We start from the raw sequence: 12,135 nt of genomic DNA on the forward strand, positions 1-12,135 counted from the left end.
AGTGGAATTAAGTTTAGGCTGCGTGTGTCTGTTGAAATGAGAAGACGGTGCCTTTGTATAAAGACAGGGCACCGAAGGTCCATTCGTCATTTTTTAATCCTTTCAGAAATTACTTACTACCCAGGAAAAGCAAACAGAGCAACTGAATTCCATCTTAGTCCAAAAATGTATGATCTGGGGTGAATTTTGGAAGATAGGATTGGCACAAGATGTTCCACTAATATAATGATTTCCATTGTGGGAGCGACCAGGGGCCCAGGCTTTAGGGATGGCATTTGAAGCCACTCGTGGGTGACTTAGGAACAGAAGTCTGGTACCTACTTGTGATTTTAAATATGCATGTGCACTACAAAGGAATAATCATTGTGTATTGCATTGCATCTGTATAGGTGTGCTGCAGCTGATTTTCCTCTGCTTTAGAAGCAGGGGGATTTGTGGTCTAAAGCCTATTAAGTCCCTAAAGGTTATAAAAGGAAAGACTCCAATTCTTTCTACAGGAATCCAGACCACTACTGAAAATATGTTATGGCTCCACAAAATAAAAGTTAAAAAAGATTTCTCTGGCTTGAGAGTGTTAGAGTGACTGAGATACAGATGAAATGAGGGCATTTCATCTTTGTTGCTAAATTTTCAGGGTCCCAGGTGGTCCTGTGCAGAGTGAAAACAACCCACACCACCATATCCTAGACTGAAATTGTTACTGGAGCTATTTGCAAGCTGGGAGACTGTCTGCTGTTTTGCAGTTGCAGAGGGGATACAGTTTATATCACTAGGCACTTCGAAAATCCCACTCTGAAGGTCCTGTGGATGATGAATACGCAAACCGTCCCCTTCCGGCACAATTTAGTACAGTATTTAGATGCTGTACATTGAGTAAATAGGAAAGAAGAGGGGTTTTTCTGCGCGTTCCCCTTGCCCGCGGGGACCTCAAGCAAGCTATGCTGCAGAGTGTTTTGTGCTACCTGTGAGGGATCTGAAGACCACTGCACAGAGGCAGCAGGCTGAAATACGCTGGTTTAAGGATGTCTGCCTAGTGGGTTGGGATTGCATTAATTACAAACCATGAATCATGGACATCTTGTTCCTGCATTTGTAAGATTAAAGCAGGCTATATAAATAACAGTCATTACAGGGTTTTTAAGTGGATGACCATTCTTGCTTCCAGTAGCAAATTTGGAGAGCTCATTATCTTTATATTTCCACTAATGGGAGGGCCATTGCATTCTACTGTTACAGATACAGCACTTCATCTTTTTTTGCTTTTGTGCCAGTGCTACTGTTTCTGACTGCAGTGAGCTACAGCGGATAGGGTCACAGCAAAGACGAATATTGTGTACAGCCCTGGACTTTCCAGTGACCCCTTAAGAAGGTGTCTAAAAATACGTGAGCATTAGGCAAAATATAGAGTACACAACTTTGGGTCCAGGCTGGTTAAAAACACTTGGAATTCAGTTTGGAATTGGAAACTAAAGCAGGAGAAGTAGCTGTCAGTAAACCTACAGCTCATTTCTGCGCCCTTGGAGTGCCCCGCCTCTACAAGAGCTCCCTGGTGGGGCACTAACCAGCCTGCTTTTTGGGGTACCATATTCTAGACTAGAACTCTCTGGCTAGTGCATTGAGATCAGCTCCATCACCGTTTCTTTGTCTTTCCTAGCATTCTTCCTTGACTCCAGTTCTCTTGCCTGCGTGCACAGAAGGCAAAGGCAATACAGCTGCCACATAATTAGTGCCAGTCCTCCAGGGCCACCATCAGAGCCCCAGTCTTGTGGCAGCATAACTTTACCTTTTTAAGGAGAATTCATTTTGCACCAAAAGCAGTTTCTTTCACATTAAACCTCACAAGTCGTGTAATTAGACTGGATGTTTGTTGTGAGTCCCAGTTTCACTGTTCTTCCTATGGTACCAGTCTGGAATTGCCCTGTTGAGGGCAATAGCCATAGGGGGGTCCATTCTGAGGGGAACTGAGAGTCCCATATGCAGGCCGGACCCTTCCCAAAGGGACGTCTGTTGCCTGCCTGGGGCCCGTGTTAAGGATATAGCCAGGAAGCTTCCTGGCCTGATATGACCCTCAGATTATTACCCTCTTTTGGTCTTACAGGCAGACAGTGAGGAGCTGGAGAGTAGAAGTCTGAGGCCAATGAAGAAAGATTTAAGGGCCTTGGGACGGCTTGTCAAGGGTTTGGGAGCACAAATTGTATTCTCCTCTGTCCTTCCAGCTTTGGGGACTGACAAATGGGTAAACAAGAAAATCGGACGGATCAACACCTGGCTCCAAAACTGGTGCCACGAGCAGGGCTTTGGGTTCAGTGATCATAGTTTGATCTACAGGACACCGGGCCTGCTCACTAAGAATGGGAAAACCCTAACCCAAAAGGGGAAAAGGATATTAGGCCAAGAGTTAGCAAGGCTCACAGACAGGGCTTTAAACAAGTATTGAAGGGGCAAGGGGATAAAACCAGGCCCACTAGTAATGAGCTTAGGGATAAAGGGCCAACGATGGGGGTGAAATCGGTAGCCCAGCTCAAGTGCATCTACACGAACGCACGTAGCATGGGCAACAAACGGGATGAGCTGGATGCCATTGTGCAGCAGGACAGCTATGATGTAGTTGCCATCACGGAAATGTGGTGGGATGACTGTCACGACTGGAATGCTGCAATGAATGGCTATAAGCTCTTCAGAAGGGATAGGCAAGGAAGGAGAGGCGGGGGTGTGGCTCTCTACATTTGGGAGTGTTTTGATTGTATAGAGCTAGATTCCAGGGATGATAAAGTCAAGTGTTTATGGGTAAGGTTGAAGGGGAAGGCAAATAAGGGAGATGTTGTGCTGGGAGTATGCTACAGACCACCTGGCCAGGATGAGGAGACAGATGAAGTATTCTATAAGCGGCTGGCTGAAGTCTCGCAATCGCCAGCCCTTGTTCTGTTTGGGGACTTCAACCTGCCGGGTATCTGCTGGAAATATAACACAGCAGAGAGCAGGCAGGCTAGGAGGTTCCTCGAGTGCATGGAAGATAACTTCCTGACACAACTGGTAGGTGAGCCTACCAGGGGAGGTGCCTTGCTAGACCTACTGCTCACAAACAGAGAAGGACTAGTGGGAGATGTGGTGGTCGGAGGTCGTCTTGGGTTTAGTGATCATGAAATGGTCAAGTTTTCAATTTGTAGAGATGTGAGGAGGGGGGTTAGCAAAACCTCCACCTTGGACTTTCGGAGGGCGGACTTTGACTTGTTCAGGACACTGGTTGAGAGAGTCCCTTGGGAGACAGTCCTGAAGGGCAAAGGGGTCCAGGAAGGCTGGACGCTCTTCAAGAAGGAAATCTTAAAGGCCCAGGAGCAGGCTGTCCCCAAGTGTCGCAAGTCTAAAAGGCGGGGAAAAAGGCCAGTCTGGATGAATAAGGAACTTTGCATGGGACTTAGGAAGAAAAGCAGGGTTTACCACCTTTGGAAGAAGGGACAGGCAACTCAGGAGGAGTACAGAGATCTCGTTAGGTTATAGAGAGAGAAAATCAGGAAGGCAAAAGCCCAGCTGGAGCTCAACTTGGCCACTAACATTAAGGACAACAAAAAAAGCTTTTATAAATACCTCAACAAAAAGAAAGCCAGGGAGAATCTCCATCCCCTACTGGATGCTGGGGGGAAAGTTGCAACCAATGACAAGGAGAAGCCTGAGATACTTAATGCCTTCTTTGCCTCCATCTTCAATAGTCAGACCAGCTATTCCCAGGGTGCTCAGCCTCCTGAGCTGGAAGATAAGGATGGAGAGCAGAGCAACCCACCCATAATCCAGGAGGAAGTAGTCAATGATCTGCTTCTGCACCTAGATGTACATAAGTCTATGGGGCCGGATGGGATTCACCCAAGAGTACTCAGGGAGCTGGCGGGAGAGCTCACCAAGCCTCTCTCCATCATTTATCAACAATCCTGGTCAACAGGGCAGGTGCCAGATGACTGGCTAATGTGACGCCCATCTACAAGAAGGGTCGTAAGGAGGATCCGGGGAACTACAGGCCTGTCAGCCTGACCTCGGTACCAGGAAAGATCATGGAGAGGATCATCTTGAGTGAGCTCTCACGGCAACTACAGGGCAGCCAAGGGATCAGGGCCAGCCAGCATGGGTTTAGGAAGGGGAGGTCGTGCTTAACCAACCTGATCTCTTTCTATGACCATGTGACGTGCCTTCTGGATGTGGGGAAGGCTGTGGAAGCCGTCTGTCTGGACTTTGGTAAGGCCTTTGACACCGTCCCCCACAGCATTCTCCTGGAGAACCTGGCGAATCATGGCATAGGCAAGTGTACTCTTCGCTGGGTTAAAAACTGGCTGGATGGCCGTGTCCAGAGAGTTGTGACTAATGGGGTGAAATCCTCTTGGCGGCCAGTCACCAGTGGTGTCCCTCAGGGCTCAGTTTTGGGGCCAGTTTTGTTTAATATCTTTATCGATGATCTGGATGAGGGGATTGAGTGCACCCTCGGTAAGTTTGCAGATGACACCAAACTAGGTGAGAGCGTCAACCTGCTTGAGGGTAGGAAGGATCTACAGAGGGACCTGGACAGGCTGGATCTATGGGCCAAGGCCAGCTGTATGAGGTTTAATAAGGCCAAGTGCCAGGTCCTGCATTTCGGTCACAACAACCCCAAGCAACGCTATAGGCTTGGGGAAGAGTGGCTGGAAAGCTGCCCGGCAGAGAAGGATCTGGGGGTGCTGGTGGACGGCCAGTTTAAGATGAGCCAGCAGTGTGCCCAGGTGGCCAAGAAGGCCAACAGCATTCTGGCTTGTATCAGGAATAGCGTGGCCAGCAGGAGCAGGGAAGTGATCGTGGCTCTCTACTTGGCACTGGTGAGGCCTCACCTTGAGTACTGTGTTCAGTTCTGGGCCCCTCTGTACAAGAGGGACATTGAAGTGCTGGAGCGTGTCCAGAGGAGAGCTACCAAGCTGGTGAGGGGTCTGGAGACCAGGTCATATGAGGAGAGGCTGAGGGAGCTGGGTATGTTTAGCTTGAAGAAGAGGAGATTGAGGGGAGACCTCATTGCCCTCTACAATGGTTGGAGGGTTGTAGAGAGGTGGGTGTTGGCCTCTTCTCCCAAGTAAATAATGACAGGACCAGAGGAAATGGTCTGAAGTTGCGTCAGGGGAGGTTTAGCTTAGATATTAGGAAGAATTACTTTACTGAAAGAGTGGTCAGGCACTGGAACAGCCTGCCCAGGGAGGTGGTTGGGTCACCATCCCTAGAGGTGTTTAAGAAACGTCTAGATGTGGCACTTCAGGGCATGCTCTAGTGGCAGAGATTGTAGGTTGTTTGGTTGGACTCGATGATCTTAAGGGTCCTTTCCAACCATGAAGATTCTGTGATTCTGGGGATTGGAGTATTTTCAGGATGCCAAGTTCTCTATGTCAGACCTCTCGCTTCATGATTTCACCTCTAAAATATGAAATCTACTTCATTTTCCATGTTCGTTTTCCTTTGGCTGTATGACAGACACTGTGAAATAGAGGTCCTGGTACCCCAGAAGAGACTATGTCTCCTCATTTGCATAAAGCTTCTTTCTGTCACTCAGTTTTGATGCTAACGCTCACTCTTGGTTTCCTTGCCTAACTTCGGAGGATATTCCACTTTTTAGCCCATCTACTTCAGGCTTGGTTTCGGAGAAAATGCATTTTAAGTGGGATGCATGTATTGGATATTTTCTATTTTCCTCAGGAAAGATTGAGTCTTGGGTTGACTAACCATATATGCAGATAAGAATGATTATATATAGACATACAGAAACATTCCTGGCTGTTCACATAAGAAATCTAAGAGTATAGTAAAACATGATTCATACTATCAAACTGGAATTGTATAGCGTCAGTGTCCAAATTACTTATTAGGATCTAGGGCTCTATGACTCATCTTCAAATCTGAGTTGAAGTTCAAAGGAGAATTTGATCTTCTGTTGTGTGGTATTAAATTGCCAGAAATGGCAATGGATGTCAAATCTGGTTTGCCACGTGCTGCCACAGGATATTGCAGGCAGTGACCACATTTATCTTATCCTGCATTACGCCTCAGTTTTTGGGGGGTACACTAATACAAACCTAACTTAAAAGTAAGTCCCATGTTGTTTTCCAGTTACTGAACTAGTCTTCTTGGCAGAATCAGGATGGAAAATGATTGCTGCTTCTCCAGGCAACTAATGCGGCCACGCAATGAATTTTCTTATTCACTCTGAGTCCAGAGAACTAGACATAGTTTCATGGGATGCACTGAATAAGTAATGTTAATATTGCTGTGTTTACTCCAGCGACCATTTTTGCTCTTGGTAAATTGATTCTTATTTATTCTGTGAATGCAAAATGAACAGTCATACTAAATGCTATAGTTTCTTTCCCTAGCCTGCAGAGGAAAGGTGGATATAATCTATTTCTTCCCCTGTTTTCCAAGCCGTGTGTACACTCAGGTGATTTGCGGAGTTGTTGGACTTCCAGCGAGGTGCTTGGGAATCAGACTGCTTCCAAAATTGGGGAATTTAGCTGCAATCAGGTACTCCAGTAAATTTCAGCGTCTGTGCCTGAGGGAATACCAACAAATGCCACACTCCCTTCCCAATTTTGACATATCCTTTCCCGTAGTGATGGGAACATGTAGTGTAGAAAACAGATGATCCATTAGCAGAGACTGTTTCCTTACCATACATTAACTACAGTTTCAAGAGCTTTTAGGACAAGAAATGCAGATATCATTCTTTCAATTTTATCAATGAATTGTGCAGTACTATTGTAACTTCTTCCATGTCTTTTTTTCTGCAGGTAGGATGTTGAACCATTTCCTTCACACAAAAGAAAACCAAAAAAAGCAAGCGCCTCTGCCCCTTTCCTCAGCCTTCATTTTTTCCCCCACAAATTAGCAGAAAATAGAGGTGTGGAAAGAGGAAAAAGATACAGATTTCTGGGAACTGTTGAAATAAACTCTGTTTCAGTTCAGCAGTCTTCATTAGGTTTCTGCATCTTGAGTAGGCAATCATGTAAATCAGATGGCAAGTTCCAGCCAAGACCCAGCTGGCAAGGTGTAAGTTTTCCAGTATAACTGGGAACTCTATGGACTCTTTGGCTGCCAACAGTCCACCTCCATTAAGGTGACTTGCTGAGTTAGCTGCTAATTGGCTCTATGCAATTAACTTCCAATGCTCATAATCACTGTGATGTCTAAGGTACTTGTAAAACTGATGAATTCGTATGTATGATTTCTCTGAAGTGAGGAAATATTACAAGTACCATTTTCCAGACGAAAAGCTGGAACAGAGACAATTATCTGTTAATATTGTTCTACGTTTTAATTTTAGTAATGGTGTTATTATATTAGGCTTTTGTACAGATGAGGGGGTAACAAGTCATCTTCATTCCTTCAAGTCACAGAGACAAGGAAGAAAAATAATGAAGGACATGCACAATCCATTAAAGCAGCCAGTGCCATGGTGATTTTGGTGTAGGCAGAAAAAGAAAAAGGAGAAAGGCAGGACAACCTCTAATGTGTTTGTTCATGTTTAGCCATTGTAGTAGTGGAGTCAGATGCACGTGTTTAGTGCATCTAAGTAGCAGATTCATTGGCAGACTCTGCCTTCGGTCATCTTAACTAAAGCCATCTCAGAAGTCGGTGGCGGAGCCTAATTGGTTTTAGCCCCACAGTCATACTCTCTCTGGACAGAAGCAGCACAGAAAAGAAACACTCCTTGCTTTAGCAGGGTTCCAGTCCACCTAGCCGCTCACACAACCCTCTCCTAGCAAGTTTTCAGTGCATTGGCATTTTACTGAACACGAAATAAAAGGAGTGCAGTTGCTTAAGGACCAAGCCTTCCTGTGATCCAGCTTTCTGGCAGCAACTGAAGAAGGTGGCAACAATATGAAGAGACACTTTTAAAAATACCTCTTTGTCTTTTTAATGTCATTCTCAAATCATCCCTTAGGATTCGGTATTTATATCACAATATAGACTGTAGCTAAGTACTTCTACTGGTCGTCTTTTGGTTTTTTTGTTTATATGTAAGCTACCATAGAATTTAGCTGACATTCGTTTATTTTCTCTCTTTATTACAGTCACAGCAATACCTAAGCGAGCATGTATTTCCAACCAAGTCCATCAGCCTAAGGCTTAAAATTGGGCATGCAGTAAAGTGCTTACTTGTAATTCTACCCCGTAATAATGAACAAAATCTAATACTGTTCTTAAGGTTCTGGTTTCTGCTAAATGTTGGAATAGAAAGAGAAACTCACAGAGCTAATGGTCATGACATTTCCAGCTCAAATTTTTCAGATGTTAATTTTGGAGGAAAAAACCCTCCATAAATTATGCACCCATTAAAAGGAACTTAAATATGTTCCTCTGTCACTAGTAATTGAAATTAGATGAAGAAAAGTGAGAAGTAAAATACTTTTTAGCAGATATTTTTAATGTATTCCTTGATTGGTTTTAGAATTGGTCAAATAATAATGGTTTTTATTGAACCAACTGTTCAATAAAATTACATTCCTTGTCTAAGGCTACTCAAATAATCATGTTTTATATATGCTAATGTCTGCTGCTTTTACATTTTGAGATGAAGAGGCCTTCATTTGATAGAGCTGGGTAAAGTGATCTAAATGGATATAAATGTGTGGACAAACCATCTTTTCTGAAAACAACCGTATTTCACTTGAAAATTTCCAGCCTAATACGGTGCCTGTGAACTTGCCTGTCTGTCAGACCCCACTCTTTGTTCTTGAACCACTCGGTGAATTCAGTCAGAGGCTAAGGTCTTAAAGACACTGAGACTCTGCAAGTTATATGAAATGGAATCATGGCATCAGGCAGGGGGAGATGCGAGAGCTTTCCTGCCAGGAGAGGTAGCTATGCCATGAGCATAACTTGTGCTAAACCCAGAAGAAATCTATGTGGGAAAAAGTGGTTAGAAATACCCTCCTCACAGGGTAATCTTCAGAGCTTACACTTTCTGAGATACTAAATTGCCTTGGAGACAGAAATCTGTAGGAAACCTCGCTTTAGTTTCAATCTTCACAGACGAGCTTGTTTCTAAGAAAAATATTTCTACCAAAAAAAAAAGGAATATACCCAAAAGCAAACTGAACAAAAGGCAAACATGGTAATGCTCCTGTTTGTTAAATTAGCTGATGCTGAGTGATTAGGACTATTGTTCAACTCAGCTGTTAACTCTTAGCTGATTTCCTAGTGCTTAATTCCCAGATAATTTCAAAGAGATTTATGCATGAACTGAGAGTTAAACATAGACTTAAATGTGGTGCTGACACAGGCATTGTATAGGCATATATTTAATATGAAATATTCTGAATCCAGGCTTCAGCAACATCTTTAAGCACATCGAACTTGAAGGGATTACTCACATTCCTACAGATCCCTGCAGCCTCGAGCACCACGTTGAATTACGGCATAGTAAGGGAGCAGTACTAGTCTTATCTCCGAATTTGCCGAGTGGGTTGAACCACTGAATGCTGGCGGTGTTGAAAGAAGCTTCAATCAGTTAGTTACTTCTCTTCTGCATCTGGCTTGGCAATGAGTCAAGGAGAACAACAGTGCTCATTTCCTATTCATGTATTATGCACAATTTGCTTTGAATACCTTGTTTATTCTAACACGAAGGCTATATTTTCATTTCATTTTGGTACTACATTAGTGGGAAGATGTGCAAATTGAGGACACTACTCAATTATTGAGCCACAGATCAATAGACAAAAAATTTTTAAATGGCTTTGAAATGCCTGCATTGATAAAGCTATATCCATTATTCTTCTCTCTGCTACTGGGGTAGAAATAATAAATATTTTAAGAATCCCAAAATAGATGGAAGTAGTAATATTGACTAAGCAGAAACTGTTTGCCAGGAGATTAGGCTTTAGTTGGTAGGATTTAAATATGCCTGGCATGTCAAAGCAATGTGACAAGCCAGTGTTTCCATAATGTGCTGCTTCTATCTCATAACTTGTTGTGAAAGAATGATGACTGTTGCCAGCTTGCTTTGTTCTTATTAATATTTTTGAAGATAAGAATGTGAAATGGCTCCATTTCAGGAATTAAGTCATTTCTTTGTGCCAAAATACTGACAGGAACTCTTGATGCGGGAAGATAAATTAGAGTTCTGACTTCTGCATTACAAAAAAGAAGTCAACACTACTTGAAAGGAGCTTTGCTGTTCAGGCTGGTGTTACTGCTTTTAATATTGCAGATGTGAGTTTTCTATGGGAATTTTTGCAATATGAAACGGGACAGGCTGTTGAACTTAGACACTTTGAAGCTCTAATTTTAAAATTCAGGGATAATTTTAGGGAAGAGAGGTCAGAAGAATCAGCAAGTGGAACATTTGGACCTCAGTTGATATTTTAATGCCAGCTGTACAGCACTATTTGCAGCCCACGTCTAATGGGATATTTGCTTTGTTGTATTTGCCACTGATAATTCCAGCTCCCTCAAAACTCACTTGCAATGCCTTCCCTTCCCTTTATGTAGATGATATTTGAACCCCTAGTGAATAGCTCTATATCCACCTCCTTTCTAATCCAAAAAGTCAGCCTTTCCTATGGGTCCAGAACTGCAAAATTCCCACAAAAATTCCCAGGCCCTTACCCAGCCCAGCAACAGCAGTAGCCTCCTCCTAGTACACCTCACGTGGACCAGCATTCTCCTGGGTTATCCTGGTCCAGACATTTCTGTCTGTTTCTTGCTTTATTCCTGTGACCTGGGCACCTGTGTCCTTATGCTGGTTCCTTCTCTGTTGCAGTAAGTACATTTGTTTTCTTACTAGGACAAGCCCTTTTGCTATTTAGTTGACCTCTTCCCATTAGAACGCATCTTCTATTACCATGCTGGTGTATGTATTACCTGTGCCTTTGCTCTGGCAGCAAGCCCAGCCCTTGTGCCCTCTGTGCCAAATGGACACATAGGGTCATTTTCCACCCTCCTCTCTTCCAAAGCCCTTCTCATGACGGTTGTCCCAGTACTCTGCTCATTGATGACGGTAGGTAGAAAATGGACAGTGTCCATCTGGGGCTTCAGTTGCTCTTGTGCTCTTTGCCCATACTACTGCTTGGTTGCCTATCTTTTAAAATCTTCTGTATATTCATCTGGGATTGGGAGTTCCTTGAGCTGAGACTGGCTATTTTGGAACTTCCGTGGACACTGTAATGCTTGATCTGTGACTGATGCTTCCAAACTGTGCTGTGAGGCTGTAGCAACACGCCTTACCTGATGGAAAATACCGCTGGTACACGGAGGAAGTGACATGAAAGTCATGACCAAGATAAGAAGAGAAACCGTTTATTACAGATGACTTGCAGGCGAAAAGGAAAACCAGCACTCAGCACTTCAGAAGAGGATTCACTGCAACTCTTCACCTCCTCACCTTGCAATAATTTGTACATCACCTGTAGTTAATTAGAGGCCAGTCCCGTTGCATCACTTTACACACCTTGGTCTAACTGTTTCAGCTGAGAACAGCTCTTCAAATGTGAGAAGCTCCTGGGCAGACATGGTTGAGACCATGAGCAGGAGTTCATTTACTTGCAAAGAATGCATGTTGAAAATTGGGAAGCGTAGTCCTTTGCTTTTCCAGTTTAAACAGAGTTACAACAGATATCAAAGGGGATGAGGTACTGCTGGGAAATCACATATTAAATAGGTCTTTAGTGGAAAAGTGCTGTAATTCCTACCATATTTTACCAAAAAAAAGCAACAGAAAGCATATAAACATATCCTATATAGGCAAACAATACAACACAGCTGTCTTGTAAGCAGGGATTAGTAGCAGGATACTGTTATAGAAACAGCACATATTTTCCCTTGGGAAACTTAAAACCCCAGAAATTTCATCCATTCAGGGACACAGAGAAACAATGTGCTGCTTATGCTCCTCTTTCTTTTCCTAGTTGCTGACATTGACATTTTACAAACCAGGTTTCTGTACATTTTTCCTTTTGTTTAAAAACTATAAAGTTCTTGGATCGGCATCCTTTTTCCTATTCAAAAAAATTAGCTAAATGCATTCCTCTCCACATTTACATTTTTATATTTCTTTTACTTGGTTAAACCAGACAACATGAAGTTATTCTCACTCTTCCATGCAAAAGTGCAATTGATGGAGCAATACTGTTATGA

The 12,135-nt window shown here is 43.4% G+C and overlaps 1 protein-coding gene across 2 annotated transcripts in view; it reads right to left on the bottom strand.

Moving 5' to 3' along the window:
* NPSR1 (neuropeptide S receptor 1) overlaps positions 1 to 12,135 on the bottom strand; it is a 98,647-nt gene that overhangs the window by 38,607 nt on the left and 47,905 nt on the right. The gene's annotated exons all lie outside the window — the stretch shown is intronic.

Source organism: Larus michahellis, chromosome 2, assembly GCF_964199755.1.
Source record: "Larus michahellis chromosome 2, bLarMic1.1, whole genome shotgun sequence".
NCBI lineage: Eukaryota > Metazoa > Chordata > Aves > Charadriiformes > Laridae > Larus > Larus michahellis.